General features: G+C 42.1%; 1 protein-coding gene and 1 long non-coding RNA gene across 11 annotated transcripts in view; one reads left to right on the top strand and one right to left on the bottom strand.

The window, feature by feature from the left end:
* The window catches only part of ITSN2 (intersectin 2), a 161360-nt gene extending 152023 nt beyond the window's left edge, over positions 1-9337 (bottom strand). For 3 of the 10 annotated variants that reach the window (XM_060169725.1, XM_060169729.1, XM_060169731.1), the window contains exon 1: positions 9187-9271. The gene's annotated coding sequence lies outside the window, so the exon portion shown is untranslated. Of the gene's footprint in view, positions 1-8261; positions 8377-8722; positions 8844-8872; positions 8918-9186 lie in introns of those variants that run through there. The other 7 variants (XM_060169732.1, XM_060169734.1, XM_060169733.1 and 4 more) reach the window with 7 other exon arrangements.
* Positions 8779-13955, top strand: part of LOC132531734 (uncharacterized) — a 70486-nt gene continuing 65309 nt past the window's right edge. Inside the window, exon 1 of the long non-coding RNA XR_009544203.1 lies at positions 8779-9679. This is a non-coding gene — a long non-coding RNA (uncharacterized LOC132531734). The remainder of the gene's footprint in view (positions 9680-13955) is intronic.

The raw sequence follows: 13955 nt of genomic DNA, 5'->3' as shown, positions 1-13955 counted from the left end.
GCCAGTGGGCCTACCCCACCAAGTCACCAAACTTCCCTGGGCATTTCAAGATCTTATCAAGTTTACACCAGGACCCTCCAACTTCCCCTGTCCCCTCACACTGAAAAGCGGGGGAAGTCAGAAGAGAAACTGAACACTTTCACAGCAGAAGAAATCTAGAAGGAAGATTTAACTATTCTGAACACTAGACCAGGTATGCTGGGTGAAAGAAGAACTTATTTCATCAGGCTTTCCCAGAGGCAAGGTTGATAATCCTCAAAATCACTCTAAATAACTTGCGGTTCCCCGAATGGGGAATTTCCACATCTGTTTTCACTCGGTTTTAGTCTCTGGGCCCTCCCTCTCTCCCTCCTTCCCCACGGGCCTTCAAAGCGCAGTTCCAAGGTTACTTCCTCAGTGTAAGTTTCTCTATTTTACATATTGGGAAGGTTGATTTCCTTCTTGATATCACCAACATCATCATGAGCACCTTTAATTCAAATCAACAAATCTTTACGGAGTCATCAGAGGTATAGCACCTGTATAAGATGTGTAAGCGCAGGGAATACACAAGAGGAATAAGACGAAAACTGAGTATTGCATGTAAGTGCTATAGGTATAAAGAAAAGACAGAAGATGGGCACCTAACTTTGCCTTAAGACTAGAAAGTTGTTAGATGAGTAATCCCAGAGGAAATGAATCCTAAACTGAGTAATGAAGAACTAAACAATAGGTATCACGCAGTAGGCTAGGAAAACAGATTTTTAGGAATTGGGAACAGAAATGGTCAAGGACACAGAAGAAAAAACTGTCTGAAAATTTAAAACATAATGTCAGAGGTTTGCAAATGGAGCTAATAATAGCACCTACATCACAGGGGTGTCGTAAAAATTAAATGAGTTAATAAATATAACGAATTAGAATAGTGCTACACATGGGGATTACAACATAAATGTTAGCTATTATCATTATCATTGATAAGAATCAATTTACAAAACTAAGAAACAAACTTGGAAAAAAATTTACACCTATAAGCAAGAGTTAATATTCTTAATATATAAAGAATTCTTAGAAATAACCAAGAGATGAACATGCCAATGAAGTGAGAAAAAGACAAATATTTCTCAAAGAAAAAAAAATTTAAGTATAATATTATTAATATTCAGAGAAAGAAAAATTAAAACAAGGGTTTTTATCAAATTATTAGATTAAAGAAAAAAAAGCCAGTGTTTCTGAGGATGTGGGGAATAGGACTGATTACATCTGATAAGAGAACACTTTGGTACTGACAAGTTTTTCTAGAAGACAACTTGGCAATACATTTACATGGGCCTTAGGAAGTGTCCATACCTTTTGATCCAATACCACTGCAACTACTAGAAATTTATTCTAAGGAAATAATCATAGACATAAACACAGATATGGTTACAAGGATGTTAACTGTGGCACAATTTAAAATAACAACAACAAAAAAACTATAAACTACCTTAATGTTAGAGAACCAATATGAGACAATGATATGAGCACAGTATATACAGTCAGACTAAGTTCATAACCTATGGCTGCCACTTATTGGCTATGGGATCTTGGGAAAATTACTAAACCTGTCCTTGCTCAATTTTCTCAGCTGTAAAATAAGTAATAAAAGAACAGGTCTTATAGAGAGTCTGAAGACTAGATGAGCAAAAATATGTAAAGTGTCTCAAAAGTATTGATAACCAGGATATAGTAAATGCACAATAAATACTAGACATTATTAACATACCGTAGTAGCAAGCCAATAAAAATTATATTGTAGATAAATATATAATAAAGTAGAACCATGGTTTTTGATAAATGCTAGTAAGCTAAAAAGCAGATTATATAAGCAGAGTATATAATTCCATTTTTCCCAAAGAAAAATTTCTAGAAGGAGATCTACTAAAATATTAACACTGAACATTTCTCCGGGTAATATGAATTACGGACTATTATTTTCTTCTTTCAACTTCCCTGTAGCTTTCCAGTTTTACACAAGGAACATGATATTACTCATCACAATAAAAATGGTACAAACAAAAAGTCTATAGAATTTTAAAACAAACACAACATAGCACTTTTAGAAAAAACCAAATTAAGGTATCTATTCTAAACTATTTGATAAATCTCTGCTCTAGGCTCATGTTGTGCCTGAGGTTTTTTGTTTTTTGTTTTCTGGCTTAAGTTACTAGAAAATAGAAATATTAAGAGATCTGCTGGGTCCAAACCAAACAGTAAATGATAAACATTTCTGTTAAATACAATGACCTGAAATACTATTAAATTTACTCATAAAATGTGTACAATAATCCTTCCCCAATCTTGAATTCCTTAATAATTTTGAATGAGGCCAATTTACTTCTCTCGATTTACCCTCACCCACCTACCCACACATTCCCTAGCCTCATTTCCTACCTTACTTTTCTCCATGGCACTTAACAAATTCTAACTCCTAGACATTTTGTCTCTGCTCCCCCCCTTTTTTTTTTTTGCAGTACGCGGGCCTCTCACTGTTGTGGCCTCTCCCGTTGTGGAGCACAGGCTCCGGACGCAGAGGCTCAGCGGCTATGGCTCACGGGCCCAGCCGCTCCGTGGCATGTGGGATCTTCCCGGACTGGGGCACGAACCTGTGTCCCCTGCATCGGCAGGCGGACTCTCAACGACTGCGTCACCAGGGAAGCCCTGCTCCCCCTTCTTGAATAAAAGTAGCACAAGGGCCAAGGTTTTTGTGTATTTTTTTCACTGTTTATATTCTCAGTGGTTGGGCCAGTTCCTGGCATGTAGACACTCATTATTTGCTAAAAGAATTAATTCAATACCAAGAATTACAAGTGATTTCTATTGGGTTTAACTTTTTAAAGAGGAAAGACAGTGTTTGAGAAAAAAGAAAAGAAAGTTAAAGCAGGTGGCAGAAAAGGTGGGAAGAGGGGATTTTTTTTTTCATTGAAGCCCCTGGAAAGACAAAGATGGGGTAAAGTCAACTTAATGAGGAAAGCAATAGCAAAGATGGATTTAAGAGAGAGCTGCTGCATGTACATTTTCAAAATGGGATTACCACCAGGTTATGAAGACTATAAAACCCAGGTATTGGAAAGTAGTGTTCAGAAAGTTTTGGGTTATCTGTCCCTAACCTAAATGGCTCTTTCCATCTCCATCATCCAAGTGACTTAGCTTTCTAGGACCCAGTGGAACCCCAGATCCTGGAGGTAGGAGCTAGTATGCTGGAAGAAGGCGGCAAAAACTCCAATTAGAATCATGGAATGAAGACCAGACACCAAAAGAAAGGAGAGGTGGTGAGGGAAAGCCTTCCAATACAGGTTGTCTAAGCATTTCACTGGAACTTTAGCAGAGGGAAAGCCTAAAATGTTTCTCGTGAGGTGAATAGAGTAAGGGAAATTAAATCTCAAGTCTTAACCATGGCTTCTCCTCTACAATTCCGGTTTTTAGGGCTTACCACAAAGTCAGAGAATGAATGCTACACAAGTGTTCCCAGCCTGCATCATTCTCAGCAAACTTCACTAATCCTGAAGTTCTCACTTATATTCACCAAAAAGTATCTCATACTTACTAAAATTAAAGTCACCTAATGTTACATAAATTGAGAAATTATTAACTTGACCTACTTAATTCTTATATTTAAGCAGTCATTCTTTTTTTTTTAACATCTTTATTGGGGTATAATTGCTTTACAATGGTGTGTTAGTTTCTGCTTTATAAAAAGCAGTCATTCTTAAGTGTGAAGGAGGAGGGGTGAGGGGGTGAAGAAAGTGTCCAAATACATATTTTAAGCAAAAATAAAACGATAAAGCAACAGTTATCAGTGTCCTCCTAACTGTCGGAGCAAACCCTGCTGGGTCCTTATCTGTATGGGCTCTGCAGTTTCACACTGCCACCGTCCTTGATCATTCTTTCCCATTATCAACCTCACACTAGCCAAGCACTCCTCACACTGAAAAGTAGAAGTTATTTAAGCATATGGATTCAAAGACTTTGAAGTAATAATCCAAAGCTGTTGTTTCTTTTGCAGATATACAACATTTTCTTCTTTCAGGCTACGTTTCCCCATCTCCCCACTGCCCCAAATTAAGGGGACTAAAAGGGCAGATTCTTTGTTGGGAGATGGGATTGTGGCTAAATTCTACTCTATTTTCCAGCCTTCTTTTAGGAATGGTAAGATTAAAAATTAAGGGCTAGGGCTTCCCTGGTGGCGCAATGGTTGAGAGTCTGCCTGCCGATGCAGGGGACACGGGTTTGTGCCCCGGTCTGGGAAGATCCCACATGCCGCGGAGCGGCTGGGCCCGTGAGCCATGGCCGCTGAGCCTGCGCGTCCAGAGCCTGTGCTCCGCAACGGGAGAGGCCACAACAGTGAGAGGCCCGTATACTACAAAAAAAAAAAAAAAAAAAAAAAATTAAGGGCTAATCATCATCAAAAAATCTACAAACAATAAATACTGGAGAGGGTGTGGAGAAAAGGGAACCATCTTGCACTGTTGGTGGGAATGTAAATTGATACAGCCACTATGGAGAACAGTATGGAGATTCCTTAAAAGACTAAAAATAGAACTACCATACGACCCAGCAATCCCACTACTGGGCATATACCCTGAGAAAACCATAATTCAAAAAGAGTCATGTACCACAATGTTCACTGCAGCTCTATTTACAATAGCCAGGACATGGAAGCAACCTAAGTGTCCATCCACAGATGAATGGATAAAGATGTGGCACATATATACAATGGAATATTACTCAGCCATAAAAAGAAATGAAATTGAGCTATTTGTAATGAGGTGGATGGACCTAAAGTCTGTCATACAGAGTGAAGTAAGTCAGAAAGAGAAAAACAAATACCCTATGCTAACACAAATATATGGAATCTAAAAACAAACAAACAAAAAAATGGTTCTGAAGAACCTAGGGGCAGAACAGGAATAAAGACGCAGACATAGAGAATGGACTTGAGGACACGGGGAAGGGGAAGGGGAAGCTGGGACAAAGTGAGAGAGTGGCATGGACATATATACACTATATACACTACCAAATGTAAAATAGATAGCTAGTGGGAAGCAGCCACATAGCACAGGGAGATCAGCTCAGTGCTTTGTGACCACCTAGGGGGTTAGGATAGGGAGGGTGGGAGGGAGACGCAAGAGGGAGGAGATATGGGGATATATGTATAGCTGATTCACTTTGTTATAAAGCAGAAACTAACACACCATTGTAAAGCAATTATACTCCAATAAAGATGTTAAAAAAAAATTAAGGCCTAAAAGGCTAATTTCTTTTCCAGTTACTAGGTTAAAAAAATTTTTTAATAAATAAAAAATAAAAAGGAGACTAAGTTTAGTTTTGAAATTTCTCATCGACATAAGTTGGAATAATAACAGGTAACATTTATTAAGCACTTATACTGAGCAGAAGTCACTGTGCTAAGCACTTTATATTATATACAACAGCACTATGAGTTGGTAATGTTACTTCCCCCATTTTACAGATAAGGAAACAGAAGCTTAGAAAATTAAAATAAGTTGCTCAAGGTTGCTATTTAGTGTTGGAGCTGGGAGCAGGAGGCTTAACTTGAAAGCCTGTACTCTTATCTACCACAGTTAAGATAAAAATAAATAAAATTTTCATTGAAACACATAACATGAATATGTATTAGTGAAGAAAAGGATCTAGAAAACATGAAACTGTTGCTTAAGTAAAACAAGTTAAATGTCTGCCATCTGGTATTAGATCCCTAAATGTCTACCATAATCACTGCTAAACAGCTTCACAAATAAATAAATCATTCAGTGTCCTGATATAGCTGTGAAATTAATTTTTAAGTGAATCTCTCAAAATAATACATTTGCAAATGAAATATGCTGCCCTCTTAGAGTTGTAAAAATACATTATCTCTTGATGTATTCACTGCCCTACTTCTATTTCTGCTGTTTCCTCCCCCCTCCCCCACTTCCTCTCTGCCTTCAGATCCTTTAAGGCCCGTTCAGTTCCTCCTTCTCAGCAATACCTATATGCACACTCTTACTCCATAGGACTCTAACATTAGTCGCTGTGCTCTGTAGTTAAAGGATGACAAAAAGTCAGGAATGAACTCAAGTAAAAGATACAGCGTTTCTGATGCATCTTCATCTTTAGAACTATTCTTTTACAGAACTAATCCTAAACATGATTTTTCTACTTCATACTTGGAATCCACCTTTAACAATTAACACACAAAAAAACTGCCTTTTTTAAGCTTTTCTTCATAAATAGTTATTCCATACATTTTTCCATAAATAAGGTATTGAAAAGATCAGAATATAAAAAAGAAAAACAAGAAAATGCACTGTTGTATGGTAATAAAATACCCCATTTTGAGAAATGTAATTAGTTTATTTTGAATCATTCCTGGAACTTGTTAATATAAATGCTTTACAAGTAAATATAGTATATAAAAATGCTAGTTACTTATCGATGGAATAATATGTACTTTCATTCATCTATTCAACAAATATTTATTGAATGCCCAAATAACCTTTTGTTTTTGTTTTCATTTCTGAACCAAGATGAGTGTACCAGATAAGGGAACAGGTGCTGAAGTTAGAAGGATCCTGGTTTGCAACCTGGCTCCTGTACTTACTAGCTCAGTGACCTAGAGCAGCTCAGTTAACCTAGAGTAGTCAGTTAACCTTCAGGTTAACATTTCATTTATCTATTTGATGGGAGGGAAAGAACTACTCATAGGGCACAGCACAGGGCCTGGCAGGCAGTAAGTACTCAATAAATGACAAGAATGGTAAATACATTTTAATACTGAGGAAAGAAGCTGAAAAGGGAGATGGCCAATAATGGTCTTTTTGTCTTACTAGAAAGAAATTTGTGAAACTGTATTAAAGATACAATAAAATAAAAATCTTAGGGTTATGTAAGAAAATTTCCATTTTAAAAAAGAGATATGATAAGTATATAGAGTGAAAAAACTAAAAAATAAAGATAAGGAAGAAAGAACGAAATGGGTAAAGAAGATCTTGAAAGCTACTGAGTTTGGGTGACGGATGTATAGAGGTTCCTTTTACTATTCTGATTCTGTGAAAATACAAAAATTTTTAAAACCATAATTCCAATCCCAGCACATGCCTAACACATTTCCTCATATTCAGGAGAGATCAGGATTTTATCCTTGAGATGTGCTGAACTAACAATAGTACCTCCCTGCTCAATAATTCAGTACAGGTCAAGTTTTCTCAGACAATTCTACCTTTCGTTATAAAGGTAAACAAAAGGAACAATTACATGCATTAAAGTATAAAATGCAACCTCTTCTGAGGCTCATTAATACTACACTAAAACAGCAGCCATGCACATTTTTTCCATGTCCTCTAAAAAAAACACAAAATTCTGTTTGTCCTTAAACGAAGCTTTTAAAAACAACTTGCACCTTACATACTTTTGAAATAATAAAGGATATATGTCAATCATATCTCAGTAAAGCTGGGGGAAATAAAGAAATGACAAGAAAATCATAGGCACAGCCAAAGAAACTTAGCACATCAGAACTGCTACTATCTTTAAATTTTGAGGGATGTCATTATTAATTTATGTAAAGGTTCTACTTTATGTTTCTAGATTGCGTTTAGGTTTTACCACTGATTAACAACATAGCAAACAAGCACAGGGAGAGAGGCAATTAATTTTCTTAAGAGGCTTAAGAGGCTTAACCTACAGAGTCTAGGCTACCTAAATTAAGCTGACTGGGACAACATAAAATTTCAAGGCACACCTTGCCTATTTCTGGTTAAGCAAGTAAACACTAGTAAAAAACTAGAGCATTTAGTAAAGCAAACATTTTTGTGTTAACCTTAATTCCTATCACAAAGCGGTTGGCTCCATCAAAAATATTCCTAATTCCTAAACAATACAAGTTTCAAACGAAGCATACTTGCCCTCAGCAATCATTCGACGATAAAGCACAGGATTAATAAATCCCAATACAGCATCTTTCTACAAAATGCAAGGCCATCTGCAGTTTCAGCCTCGGTTTACCCATTCACTATGCATATGCAGGCGTCTTTTAAAAAAAATTATAAAAGCAATAAACTTTACTCTGGTCCAAGAGATTACATCTCTCCGTGCTTCCTGTACACCCTGGGAAGTCAATAACACTAAAGTCAAACTGTAACATTTCCCAACTTTGGTTTAAGGTGAGCGGTGGACGCCGAGCATCCGCCCACTGGCCTCTTGTGACTCGGGCTACTTTGACGCACCAGGATGCGGCTCACCTGACATTCCGCACCAACCCTTACCAGGAAGGAAAACCAACTCCGTGAAAATAAAATGGGGCTCCGAGGAAGCATGCGGGTGCCCCTCAGGGCTGTCTCTCTTCTGCCCGCACCCCGAAAGCGAGGGGGCTACGCCGCCCTCGGCCCGCCGCGGCGTCCGCACCTGCCAGAAGAGGCCGCGGCCGGGGGCCGGAGCTCGGCCGTGGAGAAGAGGCAGCCCGGCCCCGGCCCCTCGTCGTCCGCCCTGGCCCCGCCGCGGGGGCAGGAACCCGGCGCCGGAGGTTTCCGCCCGGCGCCGCCAAGCCCGCCAGGGGCCTAGCTCGGGGGCCGCCCGGGCTCCCGAGGGCCCGTCCGCGTCGTGCGGGGCGCCCAGCCCGGCCCGCGAGCCTCCCCGCGGCGGACGCGGCGGCGTCCGCACCTGCCCCGCGCCCTGCGGCAGGCCCGGCAGCAGCTTCACCCACCTGGCGCGCCACCGCGCCTCCCGCACGTCACAGCGCGGTCCCGCGCCCCTCGGCACCAGCGGCGCGGGCGCGGGCGGACGCCGGGAGACCCTGCCCAGCAGCCGCCGCCGCCGCCGCGGCCGCTTCGTAGTCAGGCTGCCGCCAACGAACCTGTTGCGCAGCCTGTCACGGCCGCTCGGGCTCCGCGGCGCCGCCTCAGCCCCACAACAACATGGCGGCCGCGGCCTCCGCAGGAAGCCGGGGGGCGGGGTGGGAGGCGACGGTCCGGGCGGCTGACTGCCCGCCCGCTGCCGGGCACCGACTCCCCCACCCTCGGGAACCCGAAATTGGCCCGGGCGTGGCTTCTCACCCCCAGAGCCCCAGGGCAGCGGACCCCGCGGGCCTGGTCCTAGTGTTCCGCTCTCCCCTCGGGGAAGCCCCGAAGCCCGGACGCGGCAGCCCTTCCTGGAGGGGCGCCTACCCACCTGGCTCCTCCTCCGCGAGGTGACATGTTGAGGCTGGGTGGTGCTTTTCCCGCCACCGCAGACCCCACAGTTTTGGAAAAGGGCCAAACGGTGTATGGTGCGTGCCTGCTGCACCTCCCGTGGCGCTCTCCCTGGAGCCTTCTAACTCACTACAGTATCTTCGCCGACCTGGGAGCTCGAGTCCCCTGGAATGGGGGGTGGGGCGGGAGGAGGTTGTTCCCACCCTTGCTCATGGGTGTGTTACAGGCCTTTCCCTCAGGTAGCGCAGAAGGACTCACTGTACCCAACGGTCGTCCATGCAGCGTTCCTCACCCTCCTCCATCACAAACAAAAAAGGGCAAGAGAGGGGCCTTCCAACCCTCATCCACGCTCAGAGCAACTGCCCCGTATACTCTGGCCGAGCAGTAAGAAATTAGTCACCTCTCCGTGAACTCCACCACCTGAGGGTCTGCGGATGCTGGACGTTCTTCCCCGCCTGATAGCTGCCTGACAGGTGAAGCTCAAATTGTGTCTCTTTTTTCTCCCCTTTCAGCTCCTAGTTTCTTCGCAAAAGACTAGATAACACAAGTCACCGCCATTTATGGAGGTTTTGCCCGTGACACAGCGCTCCTACGAGAGAAAGCCTTTTTGTTAGTTGGGGTTAGAGGAGTCGGTGGTTCCTCTGGGCATAACAAGAGTGGGGGTACGAGACCCAAGAGCTCTGTTGGCTTTCAGAGGCAGGGGCGGGGCTGGTCCCATGTGCAAAACTCATATCCCCATGACTTGTTGGAAACGGAGAAATCTGTGCAGATCAGATGATCCCGTGGCTTGCTTTCATTCTACCTGTTGGGGCATGTGAAGGTAGCAAGGCTGGCTTGAGAGGCATGACTCCAAAGCCCAGGCCTATCTGAACTAGTCAACCAAGTCATGTGAGGAACTTAGCACACATCAGTGATGATAAACAGGCTTTTCCTGCTCTCACACTCAGTGTTTTTCCTAACTCTTGGGTTTGGACCTGACCAAGACCTGACAGGTCCTGAGCTTCAGTGACACAGAGAGACCTGACTCCTTTGCATTAGCCTAGGAAGTCCTTTATCTACTAGAGACCAGTCAGTCTAACCCTTATCTGCTGGGGGCTAATCAGTCTGCAAACAAACCACCCAAGCTAGAGGTAGCACTCTTGAGCACATGGTCTCATTCCCTTGACAGACATCACCAGTTAATTGTGATTCCTTTCAGAGCCCCTACTTCAGTCCAGGCCTCTGAATCCTTCTCAACATAGTGCTCCAGAGAGTTGGCTTGTAAGGTGAAACCTGTTTGTTTGTTTTTTTGCGGTACGCGGGCCTCTCACTGTTGGGGCCTCTCCCGTTGCGGAGCACAGGCTCCGGACGCATAGGCTCAGAGGCCATGGCTCACGGGCCCAGCCGCTCCGCGGCATGTGGGATCTTCCCGGACCGGGGCACGAACCCGTGTCCCCTGCGTCGGCAGGCGGACTCTCAACCACTGTGCCACCAGGGAAGCCCGAAACCTGTTTTTAATTCCCGATAGGCAGATTGTTAGCCAGTCTCGATTTCCCTCCCATCATTTGATCAATGTCATTTGTGTTTCTGGGTTCTGGACCGGACCTGATACAATTCACCCTGAGTCCTCTTTCTTTCTGAAGGAGGAGCCAAATCCTTGGCAAGACAGAAATGAACTTTATAGAAAGGAATGGTTATAAAGAAGTAAAAAACATTTTAAAAGTCTTCGTAAAATAGACCAAAAAGCTAAGAACCTCTGATGGAAATTGAGGTCCTGAATACAACTGGGAGCCTATAGTACCCCAAACACTAAAACAATTATATCCCAGGGTTCCATTCAGAGCTCTGAGGCCAGTTTGTCCATCCTATCCTACCCTTCAGCATTGATGATTCACTAGGTGGTACCTCCACCATCCCAGTTCTTTGACTTCCTCTTCTCTCCATAGGGCACACCTTGGAACTGTATCTATAATTTCTCTCCTTAGTATTTCCCAAATCCCACCATCTCTTTTTTTCATCTCCAGCACCAACTGGAAATCAGATACCTGGAGGAACTAAGTAGTACCTAAGGCATATAGATGTACCGGCCAAGTCTAAAGAAGTTTAGGAATTATTGTAGGGTGAGAAGTTAGGTAGGGGGCTAGGTATGTTGCATTTCTCTTCCCCAAGTTCTGCCACAATTTAGGATAGATTCAAGGCGTGTTGCTGGTAACCTAGCTTTTACCATGGGAGCATTTAATCTCAATCTGTTTTCCTTCCCTGCACTGATCCTCCCTCCCAACCATATATATCCTATGTTCTAGCAATCTCTGTTTCTGTTAGTTTTCAAAGATTCTGTCCTTCACCCCATTCCTACCCAGTCAACCCACATAAAAATTCATAGTAATGGAAAGAGGCTAGAGTAGAGTACAGAAGCAATTCCAGATTCTAAGCATCTCATAAGATCAATATAGAGTAGGAAGAACTTGGAGCTCATATGTAATACCTCTACTAGTAATAAATCTCCCAAGACAGTGGTGTAAACAATTTATAAAGAAATTAAGAGAAAAGGGGCAAAAAATAGTTTTTAAATTTACTCAGAAACTTATTTTTGATGTGCTTCATTCTTTCCTGATGATCCAAGTTTCCATCTGATAATATTTCTCTTTAACTGAAGAAGTTCTTTTAGTGTTTTTTATAGTGCAGGTGTGTTGGCTACAAATCCTTTTAGTTTTATTTTATCTGAAAATATTTTTATTTTGCTTTCATTCTTGAATGATATATGCCCTGAATATAGAGTTCTGGATTGACAGGGGAGTTATTTATTTATTTATTTAAAAATTATTTATTTATTTTTGGCTGCGTTGGGTCTTCATTGCTATGCACAGGCTTTCTCTAGTTGCCAGGAGTGGGGGCTACTCTTCGTTGCAGTGCACAGGCTTCTCATTGCGGTGGCTCCTCTTGTTACAGAGCACGGGCTCTAGGCACGCAGGCTTCAGTAGTTATGGCACACAGGCTCAGTAGTTGTGGTTTGTGGGCTCTAGAGCACAGGCTTAGTAGTTATGGCACACAGGATTAGTTGCTCCGTGGCATGTGGGATCTTCCTGGACCAGGGCTCGAACCCATGTCTCCTGCATCGGCAGGTTTATTCTTAACCACTGCGCCACCAAGGAAGCCCAGGGGGGTTTTTTAGTTTCAGCATTTTAATGATGTTTTTCCATTCTCTCTGACCTCCATGGTTTCAGATGACTGTTGGCTGTTGAGCAGATCATTTTTTTTCTCTGTGTAATATGTTATTTTCTCTTGCTGCTTTCAAGAGTTGCTCTTTGGCTTTGGCTTTCAATAATTTGACTCTGATGTACATCAGTGTGAACTTTTTTGTGTTTATTCTGCATGGTGTTCATTTGTAATCTTGTATCTGCAAGTTTCTGTCTTTCATCAAATTAAGAAAAATCTTAGCCTTTATTTTTTAAAATACTTTTTTTCTGCCCCATTCTCTCTCATCTCCTTCTGGCATTCCAGTTACATGTATATTTGACTATTTGATACCATCTGGGGTTCATGTAAAATGTGCTTTAGCAGTGGAGCAGTGTTCCACACTGAACACCAGAAAAACCTGGCTCTACCCTCCTGATCCTCAGGGCATCTGGAGATAGAAGTGGTGGGCAGTATGATTCTAAAGCTGTGCCCCCTCTACCTTCTGTCTTTGGTAGGAGTTAATCTGCCTCTACTGTTAGCAACTGTACTTTCCAGCTAGGGTGTCTCTTCTGTTCTCCTGTAGAAAATAACACAACCTCACAGTCTTTCCGTGCCACTACCAAACACACACACACACACACACACACACACACACATACTTATATACTGTCACATTGATTCTATCCCTTCTGAGAAATAGATGGAAAGTAAGGTTTGTCCCTTTTTTAGTTTCTTTTTCCTCTTAAAGCTCACACGAAAGAATAGATGTGCTGACTGGTCCTTTGCATAAAGAACTAAAGTCAAAGTTAACCTGGGAAACCAAGCTGAGGCTGCCCTAGTTTCTGAATATAAAAACAGATGAAAGCAGGCCAGGAATAGGGGAGGTCAGGGTCCAGGAAAAGGCCTTGGGCTTCATTTGACACCTACAGATGTACCTCGTTTTATTGCACTTTATTGTGCTTCACAGATACTGCCATTTTACAAATTGAAGTTTTGTGGCAACCCTGCATATCAAACAAGTCTATCGGAGCTGTTTTTTCAAAAGTATTTGCTCATTTTGTGTCTCTGTGTCACATTTTAGTAATTCTCACAATATTTCAAACCTCATTATTATTTATTGTGGTGATCTGTGATCATGATCTTCGATGTTACTGCTACAACTTGCTAAAGACTTGGATGATGGTTAGGATTTTTAACAATGAAGTATTTTTTACTTAAGGTATGTACTTTTTAAGGCATAATGCTATTGCACACTTAATATACTACAGTGTAATGTAAACATAATTTTTATATGCACTAGGAAACCAAAAAATTTACTTTATTGCAATATTTGCTTTATTGTGGTGGTCTGGAACTGAACCCTCAAAATTCCCAAGGTATGCCTGTATTTGCTGATTCATTAATCTGATATTTGTGTTCCTTTGGTAAATAGTTATTAAGAACCTATTGTGTTCCAGCTACTCAACACAAGGAGTTAGCAAGGAAGTAGCACTAGTGGGAAGCAGTTGAGACTCAATTTAGAGGAATGGTCAGTGGGACAAACTTGTTCCTTTGCTCTTATCTTAGCTTCTTGACCTCCCATACCCTAATCTG

The sequence above is a fragment of the Lagenorhynchus albirostris genome, chromosome 13 (assembly GCF_949774975.1).
Source record: "Lagenorhynchus albirostris chromosome 13, mLagAlb1.1, whole genome shotgun sequence".
Taxonomy (NCBI): Eukaryota; Metazoa; Chordata; class Mammalia; order Artiodactyla; family Delphinidae; genus Lagenorhynchus; species Lagenorhynchus albirostris.
The sequence above is the reverse complement of the archived record's forward strand: the minus strand, read 5'-3'. Positions and strand labels throughout refer to the sequence as shown.